Below are 14,831 nucleotides of genomic sequence, written 5' to 3' on the forward strand. Positions count from 1 at the left end.
GCCTGAATCAAGCAAAATTTTTCTGCCAAGATAGGACCAATATTTAATTAAAACTACCTCCTTTAGATAGATGAGACAAAAGTTAAATACATAGTTTAGATACTCAGGTCCATTAAAGCAACATTAAACACCTTAATTTTGATCTAATAGTGCTTGATTGCGAAGGAACTTAACTGGAAAAATGTTTGAGCCTCACTAGGACCAAGGCAAGACTGCTGTTAGGAATTCAAGCATAATATATAGATATTTCTTAAATCATAAAAGCAGTCTATTTTAATCAGATCTGTAAGTCCTCAATTTTAGATTACTATTTTTCATATCAACGAACAACAAATGATTTTTTTTCCCTTTCACATATAATTGTATAGGTGCAATAACATTCAAAATCTGGAAGACAGTAACAGCCAAAACTAAAGAGTATCACTAATCAAATGCTAGGAAGGACTTACCCCTTAAAGGGAATTAAATTAATGCAAAAGATAAAAGTTTACAAATATGTCTTCCTGCTATCATTCTAACTTCAAGCACAAAATCATAAAAATACATTCGCAAAGTTAATATAACACTAAAACTTTCAGGGTAGTAATACCTATAGATAGTACCTATTAAACGTCACATATAGTAGTAAAATAACTTGTTGATATATTGTTGCATTTATGTATATTAGTTACGTATGCTTCAGTTTTTTAACATTTAATATACTGATAAGAAATAAAAAGAATATCTTGGGTATCTCTGAAACCAAAGCTGAACTACAATGGCTTGGAATACAAACATATTTTTAAAATTACTTCAATGCGGCATAAAACAAAATGAGCGGGTTATCAGCAATTCGAATTCATACTCTGTTAGGGCATTTCTAATTAAAATGACCAAGAATATTAGAGGACAAGCAAAAATGCATTTTCTTTGTTCAATATTAAACAGTAAGTCTTACATTTTAGAGGGATCAAGTCAAGACTTTCCAAAATAATGTCTTCCAAGAAATTCTGAAACTTTGATCTTTAAATACAGCTTCTGATTTAATAAAAAGAGAAATAAAAATGTTCATGGAATTCTGACAACATGTGACAGCCCGCTTAATATACCTATTGTTTGTTTTAGTTTCAGTTTCATAATGTCCGGTGTTAGTGATTGGACAAATATCTTGTTGCCAATCAAAATTAGCTAATTATTTTTCTCGCTTATAGCATTTTGTTTCTGACTTGTGGAAAATTTTTACTGGAGCAATTGGCGATCGAAATGGGCTGCAGGTAGCGTAGAGCAGAACTCTCTACCTATGGCAACACTTTGTATGGTTTCACCATTAACGGATGGAGAGTCATAGAGGAAGGAAGTACGTTAGTTTCTGTCTTGATCTTCATGTAGATTAAAATCTTTTAATTTTTAAAACTATATGGAACTAAAAACTACATTAAACATAGTTCCAAAGGAAAGTATCATAAGAAAATTGGAACTAAAAACTACATTAAACATAGTTCCAAAGGAAAGTATCATAAGAAAATTTGAAAAGTATTTTTATTAAATGAAAAGGAAAAATATTAAGAAAAGGGAAAATATCGTAGTATGTACATTCCTATACAACTGAAAGGAGGAGGACAGGGAGGGGAAAAGAGCCAAAGGCATGAAACCGAGCTCTCCCCAGATGGCGTATTCAAGCGTTCTAATCGCCTATTAAACGCGTCAAGAGCTGCAGGAAAGGTATTGTTCCGATGATGAATGTTTATACCCATTTTTGTATCTTTTAATTAATGCATTAATGGCATTTACAAGTGAGATTTCCTTCTACTGTTAATATTTAACGTTAAATTAAATGGCGTGAAGCATTAAAAAATTATCAGAATTGACATAAAATAACTGAATATCTGTAGTTTGTAAGAAAGAACCCCTTCGCCACTGCATGGAACCAAGAATTAGCGCATTTCAATGAGGGGATCTTCACTCTCCCTTGATTCCTTTTCTCTTACCGACTAGAACCAAAAGCCTTCTTAAAGTTTTATCTAAACATCGTAATAGTCACAGTAACAGCTCCAGACGAAATCAAGGAGATTTCTTTCTTTATACAGACCAGTGGCGTACGCAAGGGAGGGGTTTAGGGGTTGAAACACCCCCCTTGAGCTCAGACAAAATGGCAAAAATGAAAATTTTAGTAGAAATTATGCTGGCTATTATTTTTTAAGACTATATATTTTTATTTGCCTTATGCCTACTTTTTTTTCTCACGGTATTTCTCTGAATACTGAAAAAATATTTACTGTAATAGGGTTATACTTTTGAAACCAAATTCACGTGATAATGTTACGGACTGGTTCCTTTCTGTCCTGCCAGTCGCGATAGTTTACGAGACTGGCTGTCATACGCGAGGTCTTTACGCGATGATTCTGGAATCCTAGAATAGTGTAAATAATTTACTTTTCTTTTATCTTCAATTGTTTTTATTATTATGTATCAAATTGCGATTTTATTGTTATGTATAACCCAGACTAGAATTATGATTTTCAACTATTGTACATTCTGAGATTTAACTTACTGTTAACGCAGCAACCCCCTTCCCATCCTCCAATTTATTTTTCTATTGAGATGAAAGAGCAGATATCCAACCCTGGATAGGTACTCTGATAAAACTTGAATAGTTAGTTAGTGGAGTTAGTTAGTCAGGCTAAGAGGTATCTCTGCCGCTTGTCTTTCGGAGCTTGTCGCTAAATCTGTTTTGTCTTAACAAAAAGTTCATTCAATCGCTGAACCAGTCGTCGCCACTATTTCGTCTAGTGAAGAAATCAGTAACAATACCATTGGTGATACTGTGCTCGTTGAAGTTATTCAATTTAGCTCGAAACTTTGAGATCGTAACGTTACGGATATTTCTGTGCCAATACAATATATATATATTTGCTGTTCTTGGATCTTTAGGATGTCAAAACGCAAGAATTTAACAATTTTTAATTACTTTGAGAAAAAATCACGACCTGAAATTAGTGAGGTGACAGCATCTAGTACCAATGTAAGTTTTTCTGTTGTACGGAAATGTGATATTTCCGTTGAAGAAAATGTTTCTAGCATAACAAAATCTGATAATGTGAAAGTGGCCCTCAAAGTGTTACTTCCCACCCATATGACTTTTTTCAGAAGATATTACATTATGTTCTTAAATTTAAAAAATCAAAACAAAATTTAACTAAACAATGTTGTCTAAATAAAAAGTAAAAATTGTCTAGCTGTCTAAATTAGGGAAATAATAGTGCTTTATTACATACTCGAATTTCATTTAGTAGTTTCAGAAAATTAAGAACACCCCCCTTGAAAAAATTCTGCGTACGCCACTGATACAGACTATAATGTTCTCTTATTTAAATGATATTGGAGGTTACGTTTGCTATCCTAGGTGCTCAGTATATGTCAAAGGGGAAAAAAACTGCGGTGTAAAATTACGCAAAATTTAGTGATCTCATACAATAACAACATTTCTACAGAGACATTGAAAATTTCATCATCTTGTAGTTTTTGATAGTAGGAAAGAGAAACGCACTCGTTGAAAATTTTCAAAAACAGTGACGACGGCAATAACAATATTTTTTTTTCTTTTTTCACTATGTTAAAAAAATGTAAGCCACCGACCAGTGGCTGTCAGTCGCTGCGTTGGTTGTTTAACTTTCCATTGCATTTTGCTTCGCTGCTGAAAAATTACAAAGCGTCGAAAACTTGAAATAACTAATGTGAGTAGAAAAGTGAACAGGAATTACGATGATATATAAAAAATAATAATATACGATATAAATTGCTCGAGAACTGTCAACTATTAAATTTCTTTTAAAAAAAATACTATATGGACCGTGGGAATGGAACTAACTAAGATAAAATTTAGCATGCTGAAAGGGCCTCTGGCCTGATGAACTTAACACAGAGTTGTTTTCAAAATTCCAATTCGTTCGAAAGTTGTTGTAATTTTAAGTACTTTTTGCTAATTTTAACTAGCTTTTTACGTTAATCAAATCTGCTGCTGATCCGTTGCTGATCAAAATCTGTAAGACTTGAAATTGCGAATGTGTGTAGAAAAGTGTAGAAAGAATTCGATGGAATAAATAAAAAAATAAAAATAAAAAAGGCAATTCGATTGATAGTTAATTATCAATTGTTAAACTTTTATTAAAAAAACATGCACATTTATCTTCTGTCTATTGCAATGCAACTACAGTGTTAAAATTTTACAGATAGGACCATTTTGTATTATAATTTTAACAATATATATATATTTTTTGAAATTCTCATTTGTTAAAAACTTATTGAAAATTTAAGTGTTTTTCTATGATTTTTATTTATTTATTTTTTCTTTGCTTAAAAATTGACTATTTATTGTAGAAAATTAATTTTTACTTCACGAGATTCTTATTTCTTTACAAACAAGCTCTCGAGTAGATGTCAACCAAAAAGCTCCCCCCCCCAAAAAAAAAGAGGGGGATTATGTATTGCCAGTCATAAAGCTTAACATTTACAGTGAAATTAAATAAAAAAAATTATAAAGAGATATAAGAACCGTTTCCTCTAAAAATTGTTATAAGTTTAGGTCAACGAGTAGAATTCTCAATTTCTTTTTACTGAATCACACAGTCTGTGTTTTTAGAATTAAACCTTTTTTTTTTTTTTTTTTTCAGGTTTAGATTATTATTTTTCAAATCCAGGTTGACCATGTCATTATGATTAACATGCGAACGAAATTTACTTTACATGAAGCTAAAATAATTCATATTTTAAAACCAAAATATTTTGTGTTTTTGTAGAAAATATTTACGTTTAAGAAGAAATTAATAATGATGAAATGAGAATGAGGTGAAAAGGAACGAGCAGGGGGTTGAGCTTCCTAGCCTTTTTTTAAATTTTCTTTTTTAAGTATTGAGACATAATAAAAAAAAATATAGCAGTCATGAATATTTTTTTGGTATGACGTGCTTATAAATTCCAATAATTACCTTAATATTAAAATTTTATTCAAAATTAAGAATAATGTGGAATGTGGAAGCAAATATGTTGTTATTTATTATGCTGATTCATTTAGAAAAAAAAAAAACTAAGGGAAAATCACTAGGTAATCTCTTTAAAATGTAATAGAACCGATTTTTTTAAAAAGTTGAACGTTAAATTACAATGTAGAAATCAAACTGCAATAAAACATCAAGTTATAAGCATCAATATTACTTAAATAAAGAAAAAAAAAATGAAGAAAAACATTCTTCCAATAACTTCAAAAAATAAAAATGTTTTAATCGGACAACTATGAAATTGCCCTTCGTTGGTTGATACTTAAGACTGAACAATAATCTCACTAAATGCGATGTTTTTATCTATGAACATATTATCATTATGCTCCTAGATAATATATCGAAACATAAAATATGATGTTAAAAATAAAGTGATATACACTTCGGTGCAAAAAGAATTTGAAAATTAACCACAAAAAGAAGTAAAATAACGTAAAAACAAAAAAAAAAAAAAAAAAAGAACTAAGTGAACTATTATAAGTTTAAACATTGTTTTTTCCTTTTACCACCAGTGCATCATAAATATTTTTTTTTGTGCCAACTATGTAGTTATAAAATAATGAGGATAGTATTAGCTGAATTTATGGAATTATGAAAATGTTTTACTTTCCTCGATAATTCTTCGTAATAATTATTTAATTATTTATTCGAAAAAAAATTTTGTCGAAATTTTGGTTACAAATACAGTTTGGAAAAAATGTTACGTGAAATGCATTTAAAAACATTAAATGTGGCAACAAAAAAAAAAATTTCGATACAAATAGAAGCATTACATTTCTTTGCCAATTCTGTATCGAACGGAGGATAGATAAAACTTGAAAATGTAAAAATAATAAATAAAACAAACAAAATAAAGTCCTTTTCAAAAATTTAGGAAAGTAAAAAAGAATTTTGCATTTTTGTTTCATTCACTTATAAATAGTTTTAGTAAGAAATGGTTTTAGGAAAAAATAAATAATAAAACCATGTTACTATTTGCTGACTTCGGCTAATGTCGCTGTAATTTGGGCTCTGAAATTTCTATAAAAGCGAATTAAAGTACATAAATTATATCATGCAAAATTGTTTATTTTTTTTTATAAAAAAAAAAAAAAAACTTACAAGCTTCACAACCTTTTAGAGGGAAAGATCAAATTCAAATAAGTTCAGTATTTAAATGGAATATTCCGATAAGTTCGAGTGTTTGTAAGTCATAAATTCAACAAGTCAGACTTCTGAGAAATAATATACTCAAAATTATAAAAAAAAAAAAAAAAAAAAAAAAAATATCAAACTGGTGACCTCTAATGTGACTCATCTATTCGAATAGTTTGGAATCGTTTATTTATATTCATTAATGCAGAAAATTTTGCAGCGTATAGATTCTCTAATACACTTAGAAGACAATGTTTAAAACTTTCTCTGTATTACTGTTAGATCTATCCATCTTTCTATTCTATTTCTGTCAATCGTATGCAATAAAACTATTTATTCCTTGTGGTCGGAATTAATGAGTTTGTTTCAAGTCAATTCCTACGTAGGTCAACAATAAACTTTTTATTTCAGTTACTTGTTTTAAATAACGTTTCAATTATTTTTCATTTGCAAGCTTTTCTTGGCGCTTTTGTTTTTTCTTTCTCTAATCGTCGCTTGTTGTAGTAATTTCTTTTCGCTTTCCTTTCGCATTGTCCGTTTGTGAAGCAAAATTCTCTCTCACACACACTTTCTCTCAATCTCACTAATTTATTCATTTTCCATTTTGTTCCCACCTTGATTCAAACTAGAATCTGAAAAAGACAATTTTTTTTTCTAGCGATCTACACGCTTCTCCACTGACTTTATTCCTAAATTCATATCCCGCCAAATATCTTATGTAAGAGAAATTTTTTTCTCCTATTTAAAATGAATTATTTTTATTTAATGAATTAATATCTGAAAAAGAAACCGTTTTAACATCAAGTGTCGTCCATTACAAGTTTAAAAAAATGTTTTTGAACTTGAGTGGATGAAAAAAGAAATATTTTATTAACGATTGAAAATTTGAACAAGATATATAAATATAGGGTGAACTAATAGTAGGAATTAATATTGATTGCATAGATGGAAAGTGGACTTCTTTCAAAGAAGCCCTATTGGACACATGTGATAATGTAATAAGCAAAATAAAAAGAGCTGAGAAAAAGGATTGGTTTGATACAGAATGTCGCAACGCGACCCAAAGAAAAAACGATGCATATAATATGATGCTCAGTAAAAAACACTCAAGAGCATCAGTAGAGAAATACAAAACTGCAAGAAGAGAAGAAAAGAAAGTTCATAGGTCGAAGAAAAAGTTTTTTCACGAAGACCTCTTTAAGGATGTTGAACATCTCCGAGGGTCTAATGAGAGCAGAGCTTTCTTTCGTGGCATTAACTTTGGTCGTCAAGAGTTCAAACCTAGAACCAACCTTTGCAGAAATAAAGATGGAGATATTTTAAGCGATAAAACAGACATTCTCAATAGGTGGAATGAACACTTCGACAACCTACTTAATGTAGAGTGCGTTCAGACAGAGTCCTGTTCACCAAACGTTAACCAAGAGTGTATAGCACCTCTTTCAATGATTGAGGTTGAAGAAGCAGTTCAAAAACTTAAGAACAACAAGGCTCCTGGCCCAGATTTGATATCACCAGAATTCTTAAAAAACTCAGGACCAGATGGGTTAAAGGCCATACATAATATTCTAACATCAGTATGGGAAAAAGAGATACTCCCGGAAGAATGGAAACACAGCACTGTTTGTCTTATACACAAAAAAGGAGACATTCTTGAATGTTCAAACTACCGGGGTATCAGCATGCTCTGCACTGCATATAAAGTCTTTTCAAAAATTCTATTTAACAGACTTAGCCCCTATGTAGAAAACATCATTGGTGAATACCAGTGCGGCTTTAGGAGGGGCAGGTCTACAACTGACCAAATATTTTGCATAAGACAGATTCTGGAAAAGACCAGGGAATTTGGAATTGGTACCCACCACCTATTTGTGGATTTCAAAACTGCTTACGACAGTGTAAACCGGAGGCGACTCATTGAAGCTATGCGAGAATTCAATATCCCGGACAAGCTTGTACGACTCACCACACTTACACTGTGTAAGACCATGCAGAAAGTTAAAATCCAAAATGACTTCTCGGAACCAATGGAGGTAAAAAATGGTGTAAGGCAAGGCGATGCTTTGGCATGCCTACTCTTCAATTTGGCATTAGAAAAAATTATCAGAGATTCAGGAATCAATACCAGAGGACATATCTTTCATAAGTCTGTCCAAATTTTCGCTTTTGCCGATGACATTGACATCATAGCTCGAACACAATCTGACTTAAAGCAAGCCTTTCTATCCATGGAAAAAGAGGCAGAAAAAATGCATCTCACTATTAACCAGGAGAAAACCAAGTACATGCTATGCACCAAAATAACTGATTCTACAACTCACTTGCAAATTGGTGAATACAAGTTTGAAAAAGTAAACAGTTTTGTTTATCTTGGTTCTGAAGTCAACGTTAATGGCAATATCGCACCCGAAATACAAAGAAGAATCAATAGTGCAAGTAAATGTTTCTATGGATTAAAAAAATATTTAAACTCAAACCTACTAAAAAGAGATACTAAACTGTTAATTTATAAATGCTTGATCAGACCTATCCTAACATATGCCTCAGAAACTTGGACAACAACACAGAAAGATGAGAATTCCTTGGGAATCTTCGAACGTCGGATCCTAAGATCCATTTTTGGGGGCAAACAAGTTGATGGTACTTGGTACAGACGTTCAAACTCACAACTCTATCGGGCCCTTAGAGAGCCTGAAGTTGTCAAGTACGTAAAAATTCAAAGAATTAAATGGGCTGGTCACATCATTCGGATGAACAGAGAGCGTCCGACAAACAATCTTTTCGGCTCAGCCCATCGGATCAAGGCCCAGAGGTCGACCAAAGCTGAGATGGGCCGACTGCGTGGAAAGAGACTTTTCAGTCTTAAAAGTCTCAAACTGGAAGACAACTGCCAGGCAGAGACAGGCCTGGAGGAAGTTGATTGAGAAGGCCAGGGCCCACCCGGGGCTGTCGTGCCATTGAGGAAGGAAGGAATAGTAGGAATTGAAAAGAGTGACCATATTGTTTCAAAATAAATAGCATTTTTTAACTTTTCAAAAATATTTTTTAAATATTTTTAACAAGAATCTAAACATTCCTCTTTTATACTAACAAAATTGCCAAGATATGCTTAAATTAAAAAAAAATTGATTAATTATATCGTTAATTTGAAAATGTGTAAAAATTAATAATTGCGTAAATACTGAATGTGGAGTGCGAGTATGTGAACTGTTTAAATACGAATTTAGTTAGGAATATCCAAAGAATTTGAAATATTATAAGTACACTATTAACACGTTGAATGCCATGCTAATTTTACATGGCTTGACCGTCTGGCCAAAATGATTTTCTCAGTATGTATTGCATTAATTTATTTAAACCATTTTAGTAACGGTAATAATATAAAGAAATTAAAAGAATTAAAATTTACTCGAATTATGTGTTTACTCGAATTATGCGAATTATCTTGGCTTCGCCGGTCACTGGTGACCCCCATGACGTGTTAATGAAAATTATGTTGAGACAATAAAAACAAAAATATTCAGCGAAAAAAATGTAGGCGTATTTTTAAAGTTTCATTCTTAGAACATTGGCTTCTAACAGTTTTTTTTTTACTGAAACGATTCAGTGGCATAATGTGGGTATTACAGATACATCTTTACTTGTACTTCAGTACATATCTTCGGACGGAGCAGACTAAGATATTCACTTCGAAGTTGAAAAATGTCCTTTTTTGAAATACAAATAGCTTCCCCTTTTCGTAAAGAATGATGCCATATCGACAAACAATTCTACTTATTCTTCGGGAGAAAGTTTATGAAATCCGTCAAAAGAAGTACAACTAACGAGTTCGGTGCATTTTTGCAAAACTGTTTCCGGCTTTTTTTCTGTCCTATCGGCTTATCGAATTCCATTGTCTTATTCCTCAATATTTTTGGGCTTGCATTTTTTTTTTCATTTTTATTCGCACTTGGGCCTGAGATTCGGCGAATTTTAAAAACAATATCCATCATTTTACAGACATCTGGCGGAATATGAGGCTCAGAATTATTTTCATGAAATATTTCCTCCTGATACTAGAGTATCTACATCTATCTTTCAAATTTTTGTCAGAAATAGTTTCTAAAAAGAACCTTATTTCTCGTCTCGTTCGACACCTATTAGGCATAAAATTGCTAAGAGAGCAAGCAAAATTGTTAATAAAAAAAAAAAAAATTCATATGTTTTAAAACTTAATTGTTAACAACAAATGTATCTTGGAAATAATATACATTTTGAGAAATGGAAATTCCTCCTGAGTTATCTATACCAAAAATCTATTCAATATCATTGTAACAAACTTAAAGGGACACTCAAGTTCGAATCCCAGAGATACGAATTTTGCTTTCGACTAGCACCTAACAAAGTATAGACGTTAATTATTCCCAAAAATGGTAGAGAAATCATGGGTTAGAATCCTCATACCGAATCGTGGGGAATTTTCGTGGCTTTTCTCTCCAGATAACGCGATTGCGGGTTAATTCCACCAAAAAGTAGTCTTTGAAGGCTTGTTTGTCTCAATTCCCTTGTCTTCTGGATTGGGTTCAGAATTACAAATTTACGCAGTTGTTGACATTGATAGTAGTATACATAAGAATGTGCAATGCCAGTGACAAAAAAAAAAGAAGAAAAAAAAAACATTGTAGCCAACACTTTGAAAAATACTTTTGGGACTGTTCAAATATAATGCAAACACATTTTTGACAATTTTGGACTCCCCTTCCACTTTGTCAGCACAATTAATCAAATTCCAAATTCCCTACTATGCTTACGTAAGAAAGTTGTAATGCGTCAAAACTAATTCAAAATCATATTACGGCGAACGCTAGATAATATCAGTTTGCATAGCATTTAATATTATGTAATGCAGAACAAACAGCGACCTTTTGTATCGTTCTAATATTAGAAGTTATGCAAGATAACGTTCGATTTTACTGATTTTCCCATGTTATCTAATATTATGTGCTACTTGGGAATTAAGTGAAATGTAACTCAACGTATCATATGAGATCTAAAAATCGAACTCCTGAAGCGCTAATTTCTTAGAAATGGAACATTTGGTTTTAAAATAATATTTCAAATTCGGCACTGTTTAGATTACACTTTTAAAAAATGGTTAGTATTAGATTGAGTTTTCCAAACTTAGGACTTCCTTTAAATCGAAATAAAAGTAAAATGAAATTAACAGATAATGTCTAACATCTTAAATTCATAAAAAAAAATATCAAGCAATTATAGAAACGAGATAAAACTAAAAACAAAAAAATACTTAATTAAATAAATTTTTAAATGTATGTCAAACATTTTTTTCGGAATTTATTTGCTCGCCAAGTTCAAACACAAAGTCCATATTCCATTCTTGGAACATAGGTATCAGGTAAACGCTTTATGGCAAAATAGATGAAAGAAACTATGTTGCGCACGAAGCAAACGTTATTATAATCAATCAAATGGCGATAAGTTTGACGGGGGGAAACATTAGTATAGAATCATGAGACACTTTTTTGTTCTCTTGGAGGAGAAAGTAAAATAATTTTTAGAAGGTAAAGGAAAGCTTTAGTTTACAAATAACTATAAAGAGAAAGGAATTGAATTACACGCAAATTATAAGTAAATTACTATTTTTCTTAATTTAAATCCGAATTCAGATATGAAAATCAGAATTCAGACACAAAAAATTTCAAACTTAGATAATAAATGTCGGGCGTGCCTTATTGATCACCTTATTAGATATGAAAGCAAAGGGGGGAGAACAATTTATGTTCATTTTTCACGAAAATAACGATTGGATCACCACCTGCTGCCTTTGAAGATTTTTCTAGAATTGGCAAATCAATGACGCTGAAAATCAGTACCGCCCGGTAGTTATTGCACTTTGAAGATGGACCATGCCGGGAGAAAACGATCCGAGTCCACTCGTAGAAAAGGCAAACAAAGAAAAGTATATTGAAGAAGACGATAGTTCTTTTGAGGAAGTATTGGAGAGGAATTTAGAGGAAAGTTTTTGAGAAATCGAATTTTAAAGAAGTCGTATAAATAAAATTCGATTTCTCAGGAGCTATTCAACCGATTTGGCTCAAATTTTGAATTTTGCCATGTAAGACTACATACTTTCAAATGAAGTTAAAAAATGTGTACCTTTTAATTACATATTTTTTACATTGCATTACTGGAATTAAATGAAATGATAAAAAATAATAAATATTTTATAAAATTTATTTTTTGCATGAGATTATCTTTGGATTAACGAATTTTAAAATTGTGCGCAAATAATTTCCAATTCACTTAAAAAATTATCTCACTATGCGAAATACGTAAAAAGTAAAATTAACATTAAAAGGCTTTAACTTTGGCTCGCTTTCCAGTCTAAAATACGGTGTCCATATTTCTCAAATAGCGGCTACCTCTTTGGGAGTTGAAATCCGAATCCATTGAAAAAGGAGGTATGTTTATTCAGAAAAAGTCCGTTTTTGTGCCTGATTTCGTAATTTAAAACATCGTCTCCACTAAATAATTAGCACAAAGTTATCATTAGCACTCCCTCAAACTACTAAGATTCAGTCATAATGCGCGAAAATCCGATCCTTAGATCAAAAATTATTCAGGTTGGTCCATTTTTTTGGAGCACAGCACATTTTTCTACGTGTATTTTTTATGCTGAGTTAATAAAACACATCTCGGGTAGATACGATAAATAGCGTAAAAGTTATAATGGTTTTATTCATACGAAGTGAAATCCAGAAATAATACTTTTTATGTGTAAAAAAAGAACTATTGCAACTTCTAAAATGTTAATTTTTTTTCCGACTCGAGCTTGCTCTAACTTGATTAAGTATGAAAAATACAATTATCACTATGTTTTGCTTGTTCATAGTATTGTAAAGTGGGTAAAATAACAAAATTAGTACTTTTTATGCTTATAGTTATAACAAAATTTGTATCGATCATCTCGTGTTCAGTGCGAATGTACGTAAAGAAATGAGTTTGAATAAACAATGTACTTTTATAGATACTTAAGAAATAATATTTAAGAAAAGCCAAACAGAATATTTACTATATATAAAAAGCCTTGCAACTTTTGAAATATTTTTCTTATTCTGTAGCGTTTAGAATTAAAACAAAAGTTAGTCGAATCAGAGTGAAAAAATAAACAAATAGGTAACGATAGCTCATTTATTAGATACGTAGAAAAGTGTAAGTACATATTGTACTTTTAATATAAATATATCCGTATAATTTTTTTAAACTATTATAATTAATGTCTCGGAATTAACCTCATTTAATTAAAATAAAAAACTACAATCAGAACAATACTTCATACGTCGAATTGCCAGTATGCTTTCTAAATTTAGAACTTAACAAGAATAATCATGTGAAAATAATATATGACAGTTAATATATTTATAAGACAATGAAATATAGGCTTTTTGCTTTAATAAAGGTTAGATAATAAGTTGATGTAATAATTTTGAAAATTATGAGAAAAGCAAACTTACCATTATTTGCCTACTCAACAGCAAACCATTTTCAAGGAAGAGAATTTCTTTGAGATCAGCAAAAAATCGATAGAAAATCTTATCTCGAAGCTCGAATTGATATTTTTTTTTATCTCTATTAATACACCTCCTAAACCAGCAGGTAATTTTTTTTATTTCTTTTTTATCAAAAGATAACATTTTATAAAAACTATGATAACGCTTTTTTTAAGACATCAAATTCAACATTGTCAGGTGAAGTTCTTAAAGCAGAATTTTTTAAAATATAAATTCCCATTAAAAGTGTTTAAATTTTTATTTCTAACCAAAATTATTGTTTAAATCTTTATTTTTATTTTCAGAATATGAATATGATTCTACATATGATAGGTTTATTAATTTTTCTAATAATTTGTTGAGAAACCTTTAAATTTGTATTCTCAATACAAACAACGCTTATGAAGCATTTTCAAAAAATGTTGTTGTTGTAGTTCATTTACGTCGCATTAGAGCTGAACGATGGGCTATTGGCGACGGTCTGGGAAACATCCCTGAGGATGATCCGAAGGCATGCCATTATAATTTTGATTCTCTGCAGAGCGGATGGCACTCCCGCTTCTGTAGCCCGACGACCTGCACGCGAAATCGAGCACTTTACGGTAGAACAGATCCACACAGAATTATAGAGGAATTCGAGTTCGCTACCTTCACATTTCGCGGGTTTTGCAGGATAATATCCCTCGATCATGGAGGCCTCATAATTATAAAATTATAATGGTTTATTGGAGTTACATACATTTACATGCATACTTGTGTGTTCAATTTGCTCTTATAAACCTTTGTCAAATTGAAAGACAGATAGCACAATAAAGAGAAGGACAGCACGAAGATACATCCAGGGTAACAGCGGGATTCGAACCCGCTACCTCCATCCTTGCACAGCGTTCGGCGGGTGCTACAGCTCGGTCAGGTAGGTCCTCTTATAAAATTATGAGCTGTTTTAAACAGCAATTTCTTTCCTCTACCCCTGATGATGTCATTTTGAACAATCTCAGAAAGTGAAGAACAGCTGTCAGTAATTTATTCAATTGATTTTTACAATAATGCTTTGTGTTTGTTTATTTCTTACACTTAAAGTCAGTTTGCAAATGTTTATTCCAATTTATTTTCG

The 14,831-nt window shown here is 31.4% G+C and overlaps 1 protein-coding gene across 2 annotated transcripts in view; it reads right to left on the bottom strand.

Annotated features, from left to right (window-relative positions):
• Positions 1–13,822, bottom strand: part of LOC107449640 (protein SSUH2 homolog) — a 58,978-nt gene extending 45,156 nt beyond the window's left edge. Inside the window, exon 1 of one of the 2 annotated variants that reach the window (XM_071178906.2) lies at positions 13,682–13,822. The gene's annotated coding sequence lies outside the window, so the exon portion shown is untranslated. Of the gene's footprint in view, positions 1–937; positions 1,133–13,681 lie in introns of those variants that run through there. The other variant, XM_071178905.2, reaches the window with a different exon arrangement.
• Between the last annotated feature and the right edge of the window lie 1,009 nt (positions 13,823–14,831).

This window comes from Parasteatoda tepidariorum, chromosome 6, assembly GCF_982258835.1.
Source record: "Parasteatoda tepidariorum strain Cologne lab strain chromosome 6, Ptep-v5.0, whole genome shotgun sequence".
Classification (NCBI taxonomy): domain Eukaryota; kingdom Metazoa; phylum Arthropoda; class Arachnida; order Araneae; family Theridiidae; genus Parasteatoda; species Parasteatoda tepidariorum.